This window comes from Panulirus ornatus, chromosome 13, assembly GCF_036320965.1.
Source record: "Panulirus ornatus isolate Po-2019 chromosome 13, ASM3632096v1, whole genome shotgun sequence".
In the NCBI taxonomy this organism is placed as follows: Eukaryota; Metazoa; Arthropoda; class Malacostraca; order Decapoda; family Palinuridae; genus Panulirus; species Panulirus ornatus.
The window spans coordinates 54,420,754-54,444,551 of NC_092236.1; the positions used below are offsets into that span (position 1 = coordinate 54,420,754).

General features: G+C 43.2%; 1 protein-coding gene across 1 annotated transcript in view; it reads left to right on the forward strand.

Moving 5' to 3' along the window:
* The first annotated feature begins 3,672 nt into the window (after positions 1-3,672).
* The window catches only part of Dgk (diacyl glycerol kinase 1), a 150,230-nt gene continuing 130,104 nt past the window's right edge, over positions 3,673-23,798 (forward strand). The window contains exon 1 of the mRNA XM_071668967.1: positions 3,673-3,846. The gene's annotated coding sequence lies outside the window, so the exon portion shown is untranslated. The remainder of the gene's footprint in view (positions 3,847-23,798) is intronic.

Below are 23,798 nucleotides of genomic sequence, written 5' to 3' on the forward strand. Positions count from 1 at the left end.
GAGTGCGTCCTAGGGTTTATCTTCATTTTCTAATCTATCAGAACCTTGTAGAATTCCTCACCTTGCCATTCGAAGATATTGTTTTATTTCTCAGAGTCTTATTTTCCCTTCTTCCTCCACCTCGGGGTTTTCCCCACTGTAACGAGGCCAATAAGGCATTTTAATATATCACCATCATAATAAAGTCTTATTCAGATGACTGTGATAAAGAGAAACAAGAAAACACGACTGATGCGTTTGATAAAGTTTTTACGCCGGTAAATAAGTCCAAGCCTTCAAATTGAATGTGAAAATAACTTAAAAGTCGTACCGTATCCACAAGATACCGAGAATGGCAGGAGCAATTGTGAATCATGCCAGTTTATTCCAGCTTGTTCCCTGTGGTCAGGGAGGATGGCGGTGAAAGAGCTCAGTGCGAGGAATTTATTGAGGGAATTATTCTCTCGAAGACTAATGAAGCCCCGTGATGGGATGTCAGACAACGGTGATAGCATGGAGATGGCGCACTCTAAAGGGGACGAAAGCAGAGAGGTGAGAGGAATAAAGGTGAAATAGGATGAAGAGACAGAACGGAGTGGAGGATGAAGCTGTGTGGAGAGGAGAGGACAATAAGAGGGGGAAGGACACAACATGAAGAGGAGGAGGGACAGGAAGTTTGCAATAGTGTGTCAGATGAGACCATGTGAATATGGCGCAGTTTGGACATGGTACAATGCCCCAGAGGAGGAAGAATGTAGAAGTGTGACATTGGAAATGAATCAACAATGAAGTGAATTAGTGTGGAGGTGGAGTGTCAGAAAAAAAATACTAGGATGTGGAAATGTGAACATGCGGACTGAAGGAATGTACGAACGTAGAATGAGGGAGTGTGGAAGCGAAGGGTGATGATGTAGATTTGGGGATGACGAAATGTGGGGTTAGGGAGGAATGAGGTGTGAGAACTTTGGGTGAGTGAGTGTGGGGCTGTGCGAGAATGGGATGTGGGAACATGAGGACTTGCTTTTGCTTGCAGAGCCACAATTTCCAGTTAATGCTTGCGAAATGCTCCGGCAGCTTAATGACTGATTATATATCCCGCGGCAGCTTACTGACTGGCGATTTTCTGCCCCAGCTTACCATCTGACGATATCTTACTCCCAGTCTTTCTGACTGACGGTGCAGTACCCTCAGCTTAATGGCTGACGACACACTACCCCCAGCTTAATGACTGACCTCACACTACCCCCAGCTTAATGACTGACGACACACTACCCCCAGCTTAATGACTGACGACACACTACCCCCAGCTTAATGACTGACGACACACTACTCCCAGCTTAATGACTGACGACACACTACCCCCAGCTTAATGACTGACGACACACTACCCCCACAGCTGAGTGACTGACAATTTACACCCCCCCTCCCCCCCAGCATACTGACTGACAATATACTGCTACTGCTTACTGACTGACAATATACAACTTCAGCTTAATGAAGAAAAGACTGCTGCTCAGCTTACTACTAATTGACGCTACACTCCCTCAGCTTACTGACTAGCGGTATATATATTCGCTCTCCTTGTTAGCTTTCAGAATGTTCCAGCTTACTAAACGATGGTATAAGTGGCCCTCAGCTTACTGCTCAATGACGTACTGTCCCAGCTTAATGATGGTACGCTGCTCTAACCCATTGCTCTTACGCTTTTCCAGCTTAGCAATTACAGGCTACTTGCGATATACAACACAAGCTTACTAGAGCTCTTCTCTTCCTGCTTACTGCTCCAGCTTACTGACAATATTCTATTCCAGCTTTCTGATGATGTGCTGTTCCAGATCACTGACGTTTTGCTGACTCAGCTTATTGACATTATGCTGCCTCGGCTTACGGATAGTATTCTGACTCAGCTTACTGCCGGGATGCTGCCTCAGCTTACTGCCGGGATGCTGCCTCAGCTTACTAAGATTAGGCTGAGTCAGCTTACTAAGGAGATGCTCTCCAACTTACTAAGATTATGCTGCGCCAGCTTGGTAAGGTTATACTGAGCCAGCTTAATGAGAACGCTGACCCAGCTTACTAGGAATATGCTTCCTTGGCCTCGTAAGATGAAGCGCCAGCTTACTAAGATTATGTTACCCCAAGCTTAAAAAGATACTACCCCATCGTACTAATATGCTGTCCCAGCTTACAATATGCTGTCCCAGCTTACAGTATGCTGTCTCAGCTTACTAAGAATGTACTACCCCGTCTAGCAGATAGTGGTCTGCTGCAGCTTAAGAAACAATACGAAGCAACAGCTTACTCTCTCAGCTTGTTGTCCCATTTCACTGATTAAATGTTGCCTTACCTGACTGATCCAAGCTGGGTCTATTGACAATATACTTCCTCACCGTATACTGCCCCAGCTTATTGATGAACCACTCCAGCATATTGATGATATACTGTCCTTAGTGATCTGACAATCCCAGGTAATCAATGGAGCATCGCTTAAGAAAATTGTAATGACACTATTCTCGTCTTGGTTCCTCCTTACACAGGGTATACAACCAGTATGATGTCTTGATTGACGAGAGATGATATTACCCTTAGCTTTCAAACAACATACGGTCTCAGTTGTACTTGTATTATACTCAACTTTTACAGTAGATAATATATGCTTTTTTTCCCCCATCAGCTCCTTTACAAAGGTGGTATGTATAGTGCTTTAGTTGAAGTACCCGCAGTATGCTGCCCAACCACAACTTATTGACAGGTTATACCCTTCCCCCTCCCTCTCCCCCACTAGCTCTCTTTCTGACGTCATCCCCGACCTAGTTTCCATTTACTGGTGGTGCCCATCCATGACCTCTCGGGGTGAGCCAAATTTTCCCTCTCGTCGCTCTGGTTTGTTCCTGTTCATTCCAGTGTCATTTCTCCCATTCTCGGGGCAGTAGTATGACCCACTAGGTCGCTGTAAGTATTTTACAGTCCTCTGAGTCTTCCGTGACCCTTGGCGAGAGCCTTCATCCCTCCCTCTAAACAGTAAGCATCAGAGTAGGGAGAGGTTGTCATGGCGACGTAACGGATGGGGCTCACTAGGCGTGATAGTTGAAACGCTGCCGGCCGCACGCTTGTTGAATGTCCCTAGTCGTGTTTGTGATACCTAGTACCAGGCGGAGACTTCGTATGCATATTTTCCATGGTTAGATACTGTAAATGGAGAGTTTTTGTTCATATGATAAGGTGGAGAGTGCATGTTACCAGTAAATACTTGGAATATTACAAATGACGCATTCTGTTACATTTTCTACGAGTTCAGGCCTTTATTCATCACTTGAGTGCTACAGGCAGAAACTGGATGGTTTATGCTGATAGAGAGCATTCAAATTGTAATTTTTTCTCCATATAACTTGATAATAATAAGTCAAACTTGAAGCAAGAACAGTGTGAGGCAGAGTTATCGAGCGATGGGTGTGGACGGCTGCGTACGTCCATTGAACTCACGAGCCCCGTGGTACCGCGCACGCTCAAGTTGCTCGAGCGCAGCTTCTTATATCTCTTCATTTATCTCCATCTATCGTTTGTCTAGTTAACTGGGATGGTGTTATATTTTGAGCTACCCTTAGTCTAACTAAATACACTATAAATCGCATCAAGGGAAGTACAGAAAACTTTCAGCCCGTTATGTGGGTGTGGGTGTCGAGGTAAGGCTAGCGCGAGAGCCAGTGTGTGCCTGGCAGTTGGGCGGTGCGGAGGTGTGAGTGTGTTGTGTGTGGCAACTAGACCCGCCACTTGGGCCATGTGACACAATCCTGGCCCCAGCATCACCACCATCGCCGCCGTCATCTCCAGCAGCAGGAGCCGTGGCCTCAGCGGCAACAACAGCAGGTGGGTCTTCCCTGCTCCTCCCCCCCTGGCGCGGCCGCTCGCCTCACCACGACCTTCTACTACCCTTTTATCTAGCTGTACAAACTAGCATTTTCATCATACTACACTTACTGTAAGAGCATTTTTTTGTAGTAGTATGTAAGTACATACTAGAGGGTTGTATTCCCTACAATCTGCTTTTGGTAGGCAAAAGGTGGCGAGGATACGCGTTAGATCAGTGTTATCTAATTAACGACCGAATTGGGACTAGCCTAACGATGGTATGTCATTTACTCCATTCAGCAGTAGAGGTGGACGCCAGAAAGCCGTGGTCTGGTACCTGGGTGACTGTCGTTACTTGTATACACGTTAGTACAATAATATAACCGGATAGCAAGATATAAATTTGCTTCCATCGCTCGCATATGATGACAGTGTTATAGAAATTAATTTCTTTGTAGCCATACAATAATAATAATAATATGATAATAATATTAATGATTATAATAATGATAACCGGTTTCTTAGTAAGCTCAAGGGGTTAAGATACTTTAGATATACAAGAAAATGACCTCCCGTATGGACAGTGGGCCTACGGCAAGGGGACAGGGTGACAAATACACAGTTTTATGCACACATGACTTAGGAAATTTTGTTTTCTGTTTGTGGTGGGGCTCTTGTGACGGTCTGTCCGAGTTAGGAGGGTCTCAGAGCGATTGCTGTGCCATATTACACTTCGGGGAGGTGTGTGTGTGTGTGTGTGTGTGTCAGTGATTTACAGAAAAGTATATAGTACACTCTCTGGAGGCAGCTTACAGTCCTTTACACACTTGGCTTTGGTGTGTGTGTACACATAAGAGTATATATATATATATATATATATATATATATATATATATATATATATATATATATTCCTATGAGTCCAAGGTTAAGAGACGTCGGCAACACGAGTGTAAAACTCTCTCCCTATAACACACACAGTAATCACAAACAGTAATCACCAATAGTAATCACATTTCGGTTGTAACATGGTAAATTCCCCCCATCAAGACTCACGGTTTTCATCTTGCATGGCCACCTCACTTGCCTCTTCCTCTATGTCGTTCATCATTTCCATGTCATTCGTCCTCCTCTTTCATTTACTCTACGTCTTAAGGCATCTCCTTCATCAACGCTTAAGGTCCCTGAGATTTTTTCCCCCACGTATCGTGTCCCATTACAACGTAGTACAGAAGACTTAACAAGGGGGGAATCTCCATGTGTTTTGGTAGGTTAATAGAGAGATAGGCTACAGGAGGGAAGGGGTTTCCTGTATCCGTGGTCCATTGCCACCCCTTTCAGTAAACTGATTGAAATACAGAAAAGTTGCGTGATTAAACGAATTGTTCCATTTCTTAATGTATATTGCGAGCAGTCAATAATTATTTAAGTATTCTTTACGAATTCCAGCCATATACGATATATCTCCAAAAAGATATATTAGAACATCACCCACATCATGTATTATTTATTTCCCTGAACACACGATGAATCAGCAGACCCCAGTTACGCTTGTAGACTAGTGGGATCGCCACATGACACCAAACACCCTGTGAAATATCGGGTGGTTTTCATGTCAAAATCAAGAGTTCGTGAAGATTTGCATCTTGAAAAATCTAGGGTTTCAGTATAATTACTGGGAGACAGATACATTTTGCCTTCTCGTTTCTCTAGATATCCATCTCCGACAGCACACGTCACGGGGATGTCAGTACAAGGACCTGACCTGATAGCTCACAATTTTTCCTTCATTACTTTCCATGAAGCTTCACCAAATCTGCTTGTTCTTAAACGCAGTCCAGTCTGTATTTGCATTGTCGGCTGCAGTACCTATACTAAGTGCTACCAAGATATATATATATATATATATATATATATATATATATATAAAATATATATATACTTGCAGTCTTTACCTTTCTTATGATTATATTTCTCACCTGCCTTCATTGCATTGACCCGCGAGCATTTTCTTCTAGTGTGCTTGGTTAAGGAATCGGTTGAATTTTTCATTGTATGCATTTCAGTAACCTCTCCCAATTATTTTTGCATTTGTAATTAAACATATCTATACCTCTCATTGCACACATGATCATGAATGCCTAGGTAGGACTCTTCGTGTCAATAATTAGCACAGTGGTAAAAAAAAGAAGTAAAGATTTCTTCCAACACTCTGGCAGGACCTGGACCTAAGTAGTTAGTCAGTATGTATGAATACAGGTAGTTCTTCCTGATCTCGAAACCACAATGTACATAAAAATTGAAACCTCATGTAAGATCCAACAGCTAACACACACACACACACCCACACCCACAAACACTTGTTACCAGAAACATCAACAAACTGCAGAGACTTGTGCCGTAGACCATCAATTTTGTATTTCATTCACTCCATATATGGATGTCTGTGTGTCTTTAGAGAGGCAGTAGATCGTGATAAAGCTTTACCATTGTGACGTTGGCACTTTTATATAGTAGCGGTCATGATTCATAGTTCCTTTCATCAATTGTTCTTCACCACTGCTGTCATAGCTAGGCGTTGCATCTCGCCAGCAGTTCATGGTGTACGCCACACAGCCATGGCGACAAGGGCCATACTTTTTCTTAATCCTCTAATCTTGAAGTAGTTAGTTACTAGGCTTCCCAAAAATAACACATTCCATACTTTCAGAAGGAGTACTGGAATGCCATCCCATATTAATTTTTTCCATCCACTACAACATAGCCAACTGTCCTTTCCTTTTGTTGACTGATAGTGTGATGTGACAAATATTCCCTCCCAACATTCTTCAGCGACATTCTCGTGGCGAAAATCTAATCGACATTCGTATCCGTCCTCACTCATTCACTTTATCTCGTCCTCATGTCATGCACACTCTACACTTGTTTCTCAGATGTCTGAAATTCATACCTTTCTTAATAAAACCTTTTGAGCAGTGCATCTGCCCATTAACCTTCCATGAAACACCACAATTAGATTTTCCCATAACCTTTGTACCGTTATCAGAACCTTGAAAGGCAAAATAAGTATTTAGGTAAAAAAGAGAGAGAAAAAAAGCAGATAATCACTTACAGACACTTTATGTAACGTATACAAGCTTTGAAACTCTTGTCACTTGTCCATTAAATCAGCTGGTAGGTGGGTGGGTTAGGTGGAGGAATATGTGATGCAAACAAAAATAGGACAGGTTTTTAATTCGCTAATGTAATATTGGGTCATATGTGATTTCCTTTTTGTTTATATCCTCTCTGTCCGTCATATTACTGGATCTCTTGACTCCTCTCATAAGAACAGTCTTTGTAGAAACATCAGTTCTGATGTGGGAAAAGACCAATCTAAATTTCATTAATTCCTCCGGGGTCGCAGACCTCTTTTCGTTCGCCATCTTGAAGTCTAGGGAAAGCGTTGGGGTTAAGACAGTCGAACCGATCAGCCTTATCTAACCTCCAAGCGGGAGGCCCCGCTTCCCATCCCAAGCCTACCCTAACATAATTGGGATCTCACTTCCCCTGGTTACATATCCTCATAGCAACAGCGACGAAGCCTCCTTCTCCCAGATGGTTCAGCTGTTATGTATTTTTTCTACACTTTGTATACATATTCTACACTGTATCTGTACGAAGAACAATTGTTTTATCAGTGTTTGTATCACTGGATAAGCATTGATTGAAGAGGTTTTTATGAGAGCCTTTTGGTCCCTCTTTTGAGAATCACCAGGTACACCGACCACACGTATATATTCAGCCACTTCTCAGTCACCATTCTGAATTCGATCTTACCCCTGTTGCAGTACTGCAAAATGTCGCTGTATGGCAAGAATCATGAACACGATCCCTTCGTATCGCACGTAGTTTGCCCATATCCTCAACGGTGCTGCGGACAGACTTCGAGAAGTACATCTACGTAGCAACCTCAGAAGTCCGCCTGTTACCATCTACAACGCCGTCAGGAACTTTTTTTTTTCTTTTCAAAAGCTATACCGAAGCCCTCAAGAGACTTTCCTCCGACCCCACCCACTACAGAGAGAGCCACACGCCGTCCCACCTTCAGTGCTTGGTGCAGACGACGGGCGGGTCTGTGACCTGCTGCTACCTTCCTGGGAGTCTCGCCTTCCATCGTTGGCTCCTCCACATCGAGACGACACTCTTCACAAGTGACTCGGTTACGCTGCTGATGGCCCTTGATGCCACGGCAGATGGCGCTAACTAAATCTTGAGCCTTCAACCCGTCGCTAGCCTTTCTGACCCGCCAAAGGGGGAGGGGTCACTGCACTCCCAAAGAGAGCAGCCTGTAATGTCATTAAGGACTTCCTGATAGACATCAGTTTTCAGCTGTAGCAGCAGCCCCGCCTAATCCAATCGAACGTTCTGCCAACGCCTCCACTACGGTGCTCACGCCTGCTAATAAACTCCCTGAGATTGTACCAGGTCGGGAGGGTCTTCCAGCAGGGACAAGTATTGCTTTGCTCCCATACGTCCCCGACCGCCGTCCAGCTGTCACTCCTTCTTGGTCGACATTGGCACAGTGGTCGGTGTTCTGTCCCTTACAGCCATGCCTCCCGCAACCGCAACCAGGACCTCTTTGCAGCCATCAGCACGAAGGTCCTCGTCACCCTCACCCCTTTATACTGGGTCTCTAGGAACGGTATCGTTGGGATTTTCCTTCTTGTTGTGAAGCAGTCGATCCTGGGATTCGAACTTTCCCCTACGCCGTGAAGTGATGGATTTTGAGAGTGAGCTTCACTCAAGCCACCGCTAAGCCCTACCAGAACACACGGCAATAGCTTGCCCATCGCTGTACTAGTGGTCAGCGCAATTGTTGCACTAGATCGAAATACGCTGTTGCCTTAGTGGTAGTTTACCGACATTATCACCTGGCGTTTGGTGCTCTTATAATCAGGCATATTGTCATTCACCAAGTAAACACCTTAGCAACCTCGTGCCTTCGCGGAGCCTCTGTGCTTACCCTCAGAATGGATGAAGGCTGCCACGGATGAGTTTCACAAGATCCTGAAGGTGGGGCAGGCATCATACGTACTGTGTGATGCATAATTTCACCTCTCCACACGGTTTTCAAGTTGACCTCAGCGAGTGGCGCCTCTGTGGCGATTACCATGCCCTCAGAAACAACACTTTACTGGATCGTGACCCAATCCTGTATATCTCCAGAACTTCACGAACGAATACAAGTGAAGCCTGGTGGCAATCTTGAAGGCAAATGTCACCATGCCCTTTGGCCTGTTCGAGTTTGCACATATGCCCTTTGGATCACAGAATGCGGTCCAAACATTCTTGTGGTTTGTCGACCAAGCTATGCTAAGTTATGCTAATCATACCTTTAGTCAACCCCGAGGAAGACCTGCCGTATATTTGCCAATACATCGAATAGCTTAACGCCTATAGATCTCGGATGAGCCTCGGGAAGCGTGTGACTGTGGCCTGTGCCATTACTTTCCTTGGGCAGTGGGTCTCCTCTGTTGACATACAACCGCTGGAGACGTTAGAAACCTCTAGGAGTTTCCTAAATCCCTCTTCACCACAGGAGATGCTTATGTCATCTTTCATCACTGATTCATTCCCGCTGAACGGACGTTCTGCGCCCTCTCCACGGTCATCTCAAGGCGTTGAGAAAAGCCTGCGTCTCTCTCTATCTAATGGACGGACCCCAGTTGCATATAATGCCGTCATCTCCTATTAAACAGAGCACGAAACACCCTCTCGACCACTCATGCTTCAACTAGCTTCTGTAAGATGTCTCCATAGTCACTGTTGCTGTTCTCACCAGCTCATAGGCAAGTGGCTGCCATGGCATAGCTCCTGGATCCAAGGTGGCTGACCGACAGGGAACTTTTCACCCTTTACGCCACCGTTCAACACTTCGACCACTGTTTTCTTTTTAAGACCAAAAGCTTCAAAAAGCCTCGGGCCCTCACCGACCACGCAACATGAGTGACCCTTCCCGCCATGTCACTCGTCCCCGTGGGCCACATCTTGCATTTCCCAGTGAATATTATCCACATCGACGAAACGCATCCTCTTCATCGCTGTTGCTGTGTTTCGCCACCTTTTCATTACCGTTCGCCACCACTCCGGCGCCAACGAGTTTATGGGCAGCTGCTCGACGATCCAGATGTCTCACTGTTTGTTTACCTCCAGCCTTAACATCGCTCGTGACACTTCACGAATCTGGAGCTCCTCCTCGTCCCCTCGTTCCAGACCCACACCGCAGGGAGATTTGTAACGCCTGCTAATCCCTTGTCCACCCAGCTGATCAAGCGTTTACGGCAGCTTCTGAGCAAGCGAGTCGTTTGCCCAAGGATCAACGCATATGCCCCGAGGAGGACATGATTCTGTCTCATTGCCAATGGGGTCTTAAGATGTATCTTCACATTCAGGCTTACGTCTGCCACTTTCCCTTCCTTTCTCGCAGGTTTGGTGGTCCTAAGTACCTACGTCGCATGGGTACCGGCTGACAGTTTACGAAGGAAGCAGCTTGCCAGAGAGGGACCAATTAAGAGCCCAGGAGATTTGACGGTTTTCACCAAAACCGTATATAAGCGACGCGCACTCAGCCTCACATACAGCGAGAGCGTCTATGATGTAAAAATGATCTCAAGAGACCCCGAAGAAGGTAGTGCAAGATCTTTTGAGTGGTGGTTATGACGACGTTTACGGCCCTAATGACTCAGAAAGTCGCTAGGCCTAAAGTTTAACCAATTAATCAACTTAGGAACACTTGTTGTTTGGGCATTTCCACGCATCGACAGCGATTACGCCCTTCTGGTGGCCTATTGTCCACCAGATTGCTACAATCCACACTTTTTACATGTTCTTTATTGATGTCAGATAAAGTTGTTCTAACGTTCTTTTGAATTTTGTGTCGGTGTTGATAGGTGTTGATTGACTCTTTGCCACCCATTGAGGAAGATACATCCTCGTTCGGTAATCTAATATATGTGGATGTGAGGCTTGGGGCTCTACATAAGAATGTTCGGGGGAGGGCGGATGCGTTGGAAATGAAATGTTTTAGGACAATATGTGGTATGAGGTGGTTTAATCGGGTATGAGAGGGTAAGAGAGATGTGCGGAAATATAAAGAGCGTGGTTGAGAGAGCAGAAGAGGGTGTGTTGAAATGGTTTGGACATATGGAGAGAATGAATGAGGAAAGGTTGAAAAAGTGGATATATGTGTCAGAAGTGGAGGGAACAAGGAGAAGCGGGATACCAAATTGGAGGTGGAAGGATGGTGTGGAAAAGATTTTGAGCGATCGGGGCCTGAACATGCAGGAAGGTGAAAGACGCGTACGGAATAGAGCGAATTGGAACGATGTGGTATACCAGGGTCGACGTGCTGTCAGCAGTCCATCAGGAATTAGCAGTTGATCAGATGGCCGGCTGGTTCAGCGACAGGGCGCTGATGATTTCGTTGTTTTTTTTCTTTTTTTGTGGGGGGCGGGGGGAGGGTCGAGTTACGTTTATTATGTGGGGTCAAGTTACGATTATTACGGGGGCTGGGATCGAGTTACGTTTATTATGGGGGCTGGGGTCGAGTTACGTTTATTACGGGGGCTGGGGTCGAGTTACGTTTATGGGGGCTGGGGTCGAGTCACGTTTATTATGGGGGCTGGGGTCGAGTTACGTTTATTATGGGGGCTGGGGTCGAGTTACGTTTATTATGGGGGGTGCGGGGTCAAGTTACTTTTATTACGGGGGCTGGGGGTCGAGTTACGTTTATTATGGGGGATAGGGGGTCAAGTTACGTTTATTATGGGGGATAGGGGGTCAAGTTACGTTTATTACGGGGGCTGGGGGGTCAAGTTACGTTTATTATGGGGGGTCAAGTTACGTTTATTATGGGGATAGGGGGTCAAGTTACGTTTATTATGGGGGATAGGGGGTCAAGTTACGTTTATTACGGGGGCTGGGGTCAAGTTACGTTTATTATGGGGATGGCGGATGGGGGTGGAGCAGCATTTATCATATATGGTCGCTCACCCATGGGAAGGGAGGGGGGGGGGGATCACCGCAGACCTTCGCTTGTGTTAGGTTCATTGCCTTCAAAATGGGTCTCCTGCAGCAAAATGACAGTAGGCCTTATTTCTTTTTTCCTTTCTTTGAAGTGGTGGAAATAGGGCTTTACCGCGTCAGTGGAGGAGGGTCGGGGTGCAAGTGGGTGACGCTGGTGCCGGAGATTTGAAATCCCACCGACAGGTTTGTGTTGATCTGGCGAATGGCGGTCGCGTCCTGTGGTATCGCGTTTCTTCGTTGCTTTTGGTGGCTTTTTTTTTTTTTTCTCTTAATGTGAATGAATACAGAATTATTGTGAATGAATCTGGCCACTGAAGAGTCGGGCCACTGGGAACTGTCCACTGAAGAGTCAGGCCACTGGGTATTGTCCAATGAAGGGTCAAAAATTTACTTTCCTGTGAAACGGTCAAGCTGCTGTTTGGTGAACCCTCGTAATATTGTTTACGTCTATTTTACATGGAATTTTCGAAGGACACACACACACACTACAGCTACCTTACCGTACAGTACAAATAAGTAATTACTCGCACGATTTCTCTGAATACCGTGGTTTGTAAGGTGCTGGAAAAGATAATCAGAAAGCAAATGGAACTCTTTGCAGAGGTGAAATGACCTAAAAGACAGATTTTTCGCCTCTACCAAAATTCGTAAACACTTTTCCTCGTCCCTTCTTTTTTCCCTTTTATCAATCTCTTTATATATCAATTAAGGGCGGGCCTTGATGTGGATTTTTATCCGTGACTGAACCTCTAACGTACATAAGAAAAAGCGGGAAAACTAATGATTTCAGGGAAATGAAGTCGTGTGACAAACCTTTTAGATTCTTATGAGAGAACTAACTCTGTTTAAGACAGGAGTGAAGGATGGGAATTTTGTTTGTATCTGGACTAACGGAAAACATTTGACACGGTACCGCATGGGAGGCCGATTGAGAAGCTGGATCACCAAGTAGAAATAAAAAAGGAGAGACTCGTTCCCTGGATAGAGGATTATCTCAGTGGAAGGGGAACAAAGGACACATATCAGAGGAGCCTTTTCGAAGAAAGTAGAGGTTCATTAGTCGAATGCTGTAGGATTCTGTTCTGAGACCATTAGTCTTCTTGATCTACGAGGATGGCATGCTACAAGGTATGGACTCTTACATGATTATGTTTGCCGATGACAAAGAATAAAAAAAAGGTCATAAGGGAACTGAAATACGAGGAGCATTGCATCAGCTTATAAGGGGTACTGCTCTCACATTTAGGGTGGTTCTAGTTCTGCATCCTGACTCGACAGAGTCGTCAGCGGTCCGACTTATCACCTCTTTCAAGTAAACTTCAAAACTTGACCCAGTTTCTGTACGGCGCAATGTTGGTTCACTTTCCTTTTTCTATAGGTATTACTTTGGTGTTTGCTGCCGAGAGCTGGCTGCTTGTGTGCCCACACCACTAGTTAGACCACGCAATACTTGGCAAGCTGCTGCGTCACATGAGTACTGTGCGGCCGTTGGCAACTTAGGGGTGGACAGCTTTGAAAACTGTTTCTTTCCTTACACCACGAAGCTTTTGAACTCTTTACCCTCTCACTGTCTTTACCAGGAGCTATAACCTAGCACTTTTTAAGAGACAGGTTTTTCACTTCCTCCATAATTCGTAAATACTTTTCCTTGTCTTATCTTTCTTCCTTTTCTAAGTCTCTTTATATTTCAATTAAGGCCCGGCCTTAATGTGGACTTCACTCTGTGACTAAAGCCTCTAACGTAAAAACAACAACAATAACAGTTCTACAAAAGGCGTAGTGATGGAACAGCTAAATGATGCAGCATGAAAGTATGCAAGAAACTTGCTGAAGAAGCTGTAAAGAATTACTTTATGATATAAAAGTGATGGACGAATGGAATAAACTGAATGCGGACATGGTAAATGCGGACAACATAAGGAAATTTAAGATTGTGGGATTGAAGAAAATGTCTGAAAAGATAGGGCCCCACGAGTGTAGAACTTCCTATCAGTACAGTACAAAAAAGTTATTAAATATACAGAGTGGTTAGTGTCTCAACTTGTATATATATATATATATATATATATATATATATATATATATATATATATGCACACAAGTTGTGACACATATTCGAGGTTAAAGGACAGGGTATTACGAGTGTGAAACTTTATCCTCGAAACACGCAAAAAGTAATCACACTGGGAAAGAAGAAGTTGTGTAAAGAGAAAGGAAGCATAGATTCATAGGATAGGAATTGTATCATACTGTTTAGTCTTCTGAATATCGATGATAGAATGAGCACTGATTTAGAAAGGAAGACGCGTGTGTATAGATTGTACGCTCTTGACTGACAGAAGGAATTTGACGCTGCCTGAGAGGAGGTTAGTTAAAATATCCTCCAGTGTCCTTTTAAGGCTGTCTGAACTTGCTAGAAGGACTCGAATCGTTTCTGAATATCTTCGATTGGTATTCATGATTGTCACAACCTTTAAAATACCATGACAGGATGCAGCGTCGGTGATATGAATGGTTAACGAAATTCGATCATGGGCGGATGTAAATAGATGAAGATTTGGCTGGGTTATTATCGGTCGCGTAAAACAATAGGCGTCGTGGAGAAATCATCGTGAAATTAGGCTATGTTATGACCATCATCTCTCATGGAATAGACTGAAATATGCTTGTGAATAAAAGTTGGGGGTTGACGTAGTCATCTATAACTGATTATACTGTCAAAATTGCCATGCGTTACATAGATTACCAGCTCAATTTGATCACCCTACTAGAGACAAGACATGATAAAGATGACCCATGACGCGATAAATATCGCATCTTAAGTAGGGAGCTGAACAACATGGAGGAAATGACATCCATTGTCTGTGTACGATAAAAGAGAAGGAAGAGGGAAACGATTATAACTCAAGAGTTCCTAAATCGATTTGAGAAGTTAACTGGAACAGGCAAGGACCATTCATCTGGAGGACATACACCTGAATAGAAGTCACGAGAGATGTGAATAAATGACGAATGTAACAAGCTAAGTGATGTAACGAATGATACATGAATAAGAAAACCCTAGAAAAATGATAGAGAACTTGCCTTGCGATTACTGTTTGTTAGGAGAGTCTTCTACATTCGTGTTACCCCCTCTCTTAATCTTGAACATATCATGTCATCATTTTACGCCAGAAGTGAACACAAATATGTACTCATACATGCACTATTTTCGTACATTTAACCTGTTTTATTCCCTTGCATCACCTGGAACTCCACCTATTCTTTATTTGTCTATTACTACTACACACTCACGTCACCTTGAATCGAGTAACCGTTCTATTCCTGATACCTTATATCTTGAGAGTTCGTCTTTCCTCTCCTGATCCAGTTTCCTGACGCCATATCCTGCACAGGACTTCCATATTAACGTCCTCTTAGGAGTTGACCTACAACTTTGCATATAAATACGATTTCTCCTTTTCATATGCAGGAAAGCATCTTGAATAAAGAAGCACTTGCAAAATTGTAGTAGTGGCTGTTGTTAGTGTCTGTCTACAACGCATATCGTTTAATGCAACCGAACTTGTCATTATGAGAAAGAAGCAATGTCTTATTCGAATAAAAGAATTTTCATCTTCCAAAGACAGGTCTTTTATTTGTCAGATTAGCCCAGGGAGAGTCCTCCGGGTGTTTTTGACAGCTGGGGGAATAATGGGAAGTAAGGGTAGGGTGTCCGAATGAGTTGCAAGTGCTGGCAGGCAGATAGCGTAGCGTAGCACTTGATGCTGGATCAATGAGCGGGACCGGAGCCAGCTGATGGTGGCAGCAGCTGTGGCGGCGGCCTCTCAACCCTCACCCAACAACTCCACACACTATTTACTCATCACTAACGGTGCATATTACTGTCTTTTGCAATCATGACGTTACCCATGTTGCGTCCTCCTCTGTCACTCTGTATACCACATGATTACTTCTAAACTTTGCGCTATTCAGTCCAACATTGGCTATATCAGCTACACTTCCTCTGAATTTTGCGCATAGCACATTTAACTCTCATTAACTCATCGTACTATGTACATAATATTCGAGAGGTGCAAACAACTCACACTCCTTGCTTAGTGACTACGATACTACCTCCCACAGCTGTTCATGCCACACGCCCTGACACATGAAAATATATCTCTCACAATCCCTAGCTCTCACACTTGCAGTTTAGTATAATGATGCATTTAATAGACTCCCCCAAAGACGTCAGCGTGCAGTGTTCTTGTCAGTTTTTTTTTTTATGTGCTGACATTGGTGTACTTTAGGTACTTTATTTTTGACTAGAATGATCCCTCATCATCATAAAAAAAATATAATGGTCTCTCTTATTCAAGTGCGTATTTGTTCTGTGTCATCGCACAGGACTTAGTATCATGTATTGTTAAATATATTTCAATTATTTTCAAGTTTCTGTGGTAGGTAGTACCATCCATTACAATTAGCATACATAGTTTGAGGTTGTTGAGAACAGTTTGGTAAGGAGATAAACTCGAATGTAACTTTTCCCATTGGACATAAGGTAGCAAGGAAGGGAGAAGGAAGATAAGAAAGGGGTATGGCTCTTCCTTTGGGAACTGGTCGACATTAGTCCTTTCAGATACTGTTTAATGGGGAAAATATCAATAAGAAAAAGAAAGTGATTACTTTAACAATGTACAGCCCGAAAAGGACTAGATTGAATATTTGTTCACTATAAAAACAGTTAGGATGGTGTAAGAGGCAGCTAGACAAGTCATACTGGAGACGGAAAAATCTGTGATGAGATTCTAGCTGCAAGGAAATCGACCAGGGACATGGATTCAAATAGGGGAAGAGAATCAGACACATATAGTACATATGTCTACTATATGAGATTCTATAATCAACACAGTAGCCCAGCAGCAGTTAAAAGGTACAGTTAAGGAAGAAATAATTACAGTAAAGATAAGGAAGGAGGATTATAACAATCAAAGGAAAGAAAATGTGGACAATGATTATAATAGATTTAAACGGTTATAAGGAGTAAATCATCTGGTAAAGGACAAACGATCACACAAAAGGAATCTGAGGGAGGGGTTGTTGAAGCAGAAGAGGAAGGAGGTGAGGCGCTTGATATTAAGTTCCACTGTGTTTACATTAGAGGATAAAGTGCCGACTAGATGGGATGGTTGAGAGACTACTAAAACGGTGGGATTGTTATGAGAGATACAATTAGGCCATTGAAGAATCTTGATCCGAATAAGCACATGGGCCTTATGTTATCTCACGTGCTCAGTGAATATGTGGATGTATCTGACGGTCCACAACTGAGTGGGAGATGGTTCAATGCTGAGGAAATAGAGGAGCAAATAAATGTTCCTGTTTTCAAGAAAGTAGATAAGAAAAATGAGCTACGGGGTAGTATTTCTGAGGAAAATGGGCTTTATAACGTGGAAGATACTGAATGATATGGATAAAAGCTAATTAGAAAAAAACCCTAGTGGATGAAGACGTAACATGGGTTTGGGTAAGAGGTTACATATAGTGATTCTTTTACCCTTTAAGGATACAATGAGAACTAACTCAGCAAGGAAAAAAGATTGTAAGCGGATTGTGTTCTTGGTCTGCCAGAGAGCGTTCCAGACTGTCCCACAAGAGAAAGCTGGCAGTAGTAATTGGATTTACAGGCAGGCATAAAAAAGGAACTCCTTCGCCTGACCGAAAATTATCTAGATGTGTGGAAACAAATGACACACTAAAAGGAGTAACTAGTGGTGTCCCGCAACGGTACATTAGATAAACAGTTTCCTAAGATGCAAGTAGAAATTTTGCGCAGGAAATGTTTCGGTTTGGAATAGGTAATTGTAGTATGAAGAATCTTCCCTAGCTAGGCTGGACTTAAGAAACGCGTTTGAGTCTAGCTGTTTGGGGTTCTACTTTAACCCTGTGAGTACGTCGTTACGACCTTTGGGTATGAAGGAGTAGCCTTTGTCATGACCCTCAGTCAGTCGTCAAATTAAATGCCGGGTCTTTATACCCAAGGGTTATACCATTGTGGCAAGAGTCGTACCGTTGTGCTTAAAGTCGTACCATCATGCACATTTGTTATGCCTTTTTGCTTAAGAGGTTACAGTTTCCAATGGAAAAGTGTTGTACGATGTAGAGACTACTTTGCATGCTCTTTGAGGTGTCCAATTTTGACATGTTTCTGTGATACCCGAAGGAAATATCTTAAGATTTGTTATAGCTTTATTTATATAGATATGGCAAACTAAAGTTTAAAATCATCTATAACCTTACATCTGGATTGATAAAGGTAGCTTCGATTTTCTTCACTAGATATGTACAGAGCAGTTGGGAAAAAATATCGTGTATGAATGTCAGGCACAAGAGTCCGTCTTCCCAGCATCTAATTGAATTTAATATTTTTACCACTAGAATACAAAGTTCTACAAGTGATGCATTGTACAGGTTTATGGTTATAAACATATTCAAGTACCGGAGAGGGGGCCATAATTCTTGCAAGTGAGACTGCTGGTTCCAGGGTTCCGCGAGAAGAGTAGGGTACAACTGCAGGCCTTGTTTTATTTGCCTTGATGACGCACTTAATTCTTCCCCCGGCACTGTGATGTGTTTGTACAAGTCCAGACAGGCCATAACTGTGGGCACAAGGCTTAGTCCTGTCCTTATATTGTCTTCCGCATGTGTCGGTGTCAAGGATTTCGTTGCAGCTACGCTTGCTTTAGTATTATGAGCAGTCGGGTCGAGTCTGCTGCTTGGTTCATGATTTTTTTTTTTGCAGATGACTATTTAGCCCGGTGTTGCCAGGTGATGATTGTGCGTTTTCCTACCATCTTGCCTTTTGGGTCGTAGTGTTCGTGCTCAAAGGGTCGTGCCATCGTGCTCGAGAATCGCTGTGTTGCTTGGTGGATTAGGTTAAAAGCGTTCGTCGATTTCCATTGCGCCTTGTCAGAAATAAGTTCTTCATCGCCGAATTTTCCCATTCGAGATTCTTGTATCTTATGGAAAATGCCATATTGAACACACACGTATTGGTCGAGTAATGCTTTATCAGAGCGTGTGGGAGGAGCTGAAGTCACAAAGGGGGTGATGGCTCTGGCATTACTGTGACTACATCACGGTAGTGAATTCCACCCGCGTAGAGGCATATGACTGACAGTGTTTGTGTTATATTTATGGGAAAGAAGTATGGTAATGCAATATTTGTCTGAGACGAAATATTTGCAATGCGTATTTTTCATTCTGTCTGGTCCTTTGTCTATTTTCTCCTCTCTCTCTCTCTCTCTCTCTCTCTCTCTCTCTCTCTCTCTCTCTCTCTCTCTCTCTCTCTCTCTCTCTCTCTCTCTCTCTCTATTAGCGAACTACATGGCATGACAAACAATATCATAGTCACGACCAGTTCGGGAGAAAGGAAAATAGAGTTAGAAAAAGAGAGAAGACATTCATCAGAGTTGTTAGGTGTTTGTACATCTAACTTTTAAAGGGAGAAAGGTTAGAGTTAAAGGGTAAGACGAAGCGAAGAGTTCCCACACCTTCGTTGCTCTAAAGAAGCTATCCTAACGGTCATCTTCGTGTGGCTTGTTTCCACACATAGATTATGGGAAGCAGCTGCCAGACATAAGGCACAAGTTCAGGTTTTGGTGGCAGGGTTACATGCGAGAGTAGTGGCCGAAATGATACTTGGAGAATGGACAGATGGCAGCACCATCTCGGCGGACAGAGATTTAGGAGTGACTGGAGTGAGAGAGAGAGAGAGAGAGAGAGAGAGAGAGAGAGAGAGAGAGAGAGAGAGAGAGAGAGAGAGAGAGAGAGAGAGAGAATGCCATGGAGAATTAATGCGACGGAAGGCTTTTGGTTTTACTCAGGCTGATGATATGGTGGAGGAAGAGCCACTCCAAGTACCTTATGTGAACAGTACACCATATTAAGGAGAATAAGATATCTGTATACATGAATAGTTGCTCACGAGAGAAATGATTTATGGCATCAATATGTTTAGCGCCTTAAGCTTTAGGTAAGCAGACTTGCTGTCAAAGATGTGGGAGATGCCGGTTGAGTGGAGGTTATGTTTTGCCCAATCTGTTTATGTTATTTAGGATGAACTGTGGTGTTTTGAAGGAACCGCGTGTAACGAGTGACATTTGGCGTTTTAGGATATTGAATTTGACAAGGTTTCTGTTTCCCCAGTCTTATCTCCCTGTCGTGGAAGGTGGGTAACAAACGGGACAATTCGTAGGACCTGGAAGGAACCAAGAGAATTTTTGTTCGAAACCTCAGTCGTTTGTTCCAGTCTCTCTCTCTCTCTCTCTCTCTCTCTCTCTCTCTCTCTCTCTCTCTCTCTCTCTCTCTCTCTCTCTCTCTCTCTTTTACTGGACTACTGGCTGCTTGAGATTCCACCACGAGTAAAGAGTCACGTTGGGCGAGGCTGTATCATCAGCAATTAAGAACCTTCTCTAGCGAAAGGAGCCCTGGGCACTTTACCTTGCTCCCGCATGGAGTGCATCCTCAAGGCAGCACCGGGAGCGCCATAAAATGATCCTGGGCTAGCGGGGGAAACGGCGATCAAGTATGATATATATATATATATATATATATATATATATATATATATATATATATATATATATATATATATATATATGTATATGTGTGTGTGTGTGTGTGTGTGTGTGTGTGTGATAACTTGTTTGCCCACACGGGAAGGGTTTTAAACTCTGTGGGACCATCTTTTTTTACATCGCTGTTTCAACGCACTACACTGTCATGAACTTTTTGTTGCTCTCCGCATTCACCGTTTCTATCCTTAGCTTACTCCAGTCCTCCATTTTTTCAAAAAATATTTCTCCTTTTCATCTTCATTTCAAAGAGTTGCTCATGATTCGACACTGTCAAATCAAGCACTTCAAAGTTGTTATCTGTTCCCATATTGACTAGGCTATCGCAGCCACCCTGGCCCTGCAGTTCGATTTTCCATACCTTTTTTATATAGTCTTTACTGACCGCCGTTGAATTCATATGTAGGATATCAGTGTTCCTAGGTATCATAACCAAATTAGTAGTGTGGTGTCTCATTTGGGTCTAACGAATGTCGGTGAATTAATTTTTGAGCCACGTCCCTTCGCTAGTACGTATATTCCAGTAATTTGGTCCGTGCGAGATGAGTCATAACGTAGCCTCATCTCGCTGTGTCCCATCTTCATAACTTTGCATTTTGGCCGGGTTGAATTTCATCAAACCATGTCTCTGACCAGCGATGGAGCCTGTTTAGGTCTCTTTTTAAGGTTGTGCGTGCCCTTAAAACTGCTTATAAAGTTCTTCTCGTAAGTTAGGCGTTGTCAGCAGTAATATTTTGTGTGTAATTACATTATTTGTAAAGTACAAGAATAGTTCTACATTCGTAAGGATCCAGCTTTGTGTGTGTGTGTGTGTGTGTGTGTGTGTGTGTGTGTGTGTGTGTAGTATTACTACTTGCGTGTGTTACGGGGAGCGAGTTTTACGGTTCTGTTGCCCCGTTTCGTAATCTTGTATATATGAACCACGTCTTTACTCTTATATGAACATACACCCACCCAGCCTGAGCCAGGTACCCTCTTATCGACTGGCCCCGATGGGAGGATGAACATCTGGGATTGGCTGTAGGCCGCCTGACGCTCACAGGATTCGAACTCTGTTAGACTAGTGCCTGAATCATATGAGGCCAGCGACATTAACCACCACACACACAGGGACACCAGCTCTCCATTTATCGACCAATTCCGATGGAAGGAAGAGCACCTGGGTTGGGCGGGGGCCGACTTCCAGGCCCATGATTCGAACCCATGCGGGCCCGACTGCAGGCAAGCTTGTGCTGACATGGTAAATGTGTGTGTGTGTGTGTGTGTGTGTGTGTGTGTGTGTGTGTGTTCAGAATTATATAAGCGTAGATCAACTTCATGTTTAAATGTTGGATTTGTAGTAACACTGTCACCCATATATTTTTTTTTCTTTTTACACCGTACGACTCATTTGCTAGTGAACGTGTTCAGTTTACATTCTTAAATTACACTTATTACTGACGCATGAAATACTGTAGTGTTCCATAATCGTAGGATCACGATCTTTGAACAGATTTAGCGTAGCTGTGTCGCTTTAACCCCTTGAGCGGGAAGGTGCGACCCTCCGTTATGATGGCCTATTCTTTTTTAATCTGACGCTTAAGGATTAGGTTAAAGGGCCCGGCCATCATTCCTGTTACCCTTGTGCTCAAGGATCGTACTAACCTGCTCAAGATGTTATCAAAAAAAAAAAGAAGAATACTCGCGCGTCTCATCGAACTTAGATACATTTTCTGGGAGATATGAATCCTGAATTTCGCAGATTAAATCAAGAAAGTAACTCTCTGGCAGCGTTGTACATGACAGGCTTGATGCTACAGCTGACGGTTGACTCCAAAAAAAAAAAAAAAATAAAACAACAGGTGGCAGTTTGTGGACTGTTGCCGTCTTGACGTGACAGTCTTAAAATGTCGAGACTGTTGGTCTTACACTCTTGACTCAATATAATTAAGATACCGGGATGGTCTTCATTTCCCCCCCTCATAATCATACGTTTATCCTATATTTTTTAAGATTTTGTTTTCATACTCTTATTCACTCGTTTTATATTTCATTTTTTCTTTTTCTTTTGCCACGTGAAAACTTCGTCCGTGATTGGAGCCTTTGACATGAACAGAAGGGAAAAATCAGCGTGAAGCAAGTTTGAGATGATCTGTGTTATGAAGAAAACTACATCGCTTTATCTCGAATTGTAAGCTATATTCTTATTTTCAAATACTGATAGATATAGCTGAGTATGCACTTTTAAGTATCAGTATGTCCAACGAGGATAAATGTGATATGAAAACTCCACCATATCACTTTAAAAAACAGGAATCAAAGTTCGCCGAAATGTAATTCAACTTTCTCATACTGTAATATTTTATAAGTAACATGGTATATAAACTTTGAAAATATATGTATGAGACAAACTGTCTTCGTTTTTGCATTCGTGGTTCCGTGTTATCAACAGAAGCGGATAGGATGCTTGGCTAAAGCTGCGCAGTTGAGCGTAATTGGGTTCGGTATGCTGTTTTTACGAGCTTATTTAATCACTAGGGTATGCACGCTGCGGTTTGGTTGTTAGTGTGGGCCAACTACATCTTCATTATCGGTAAGAATGTGCTGATTTATCATCACAGAGATGAATACTAGTCCATAATGTAACGTATCCTTGCTGCTATTTCAGGTGTGTCTTGCCACTTGTTACTCGTTTATAGTTATGTATTACCACCTGTTCGTCACTGTATTCAGTGGTGTGTATGTGCCACTTATTGTGTGTGTGTCTTTTGTCACCTGTTTGTTACTTATATAGCCTTTATGCCCTTTTTATCGGTGTACGAGCCACTTGGCCATTGCCGTAAACGTGCTTCGTATCCGGCAATAGAGCTGCTAAGGGCTCGCTGGCCCCGATTAGAGAGATTAACCATCCCATAAAGTGAGATTTAGGGCCAGGGAGTGACTTTTGTCAAGCGGTTATTTATATACAAGTAGTCTTCCATATCTTGTATGGTTAGCTACGTATTACCAAAGTCTGTAATCTAACTTCGAGGTGAGAAAGAACAGAATTACACGTATCCTGTTCATTCATTGTCTTTCACTTAAGGGTTAATGGGTTCCTATATGCCCAGCCTTTGAATTTGAATTCGTTTGGGGTACTGGCGTCTGTACCATATGGTAGACTGTTCCATTCACATGCAATTCTCTAGCTGAAGAAATTTTGTCTTATTAGTCATCTGGACTTTCCCTTATATACCATAAAAACTGATTTTACCGGTATAAAGCGGACGGTTCAGTCAGTTTTCCATTTACTTTCTAAAATCT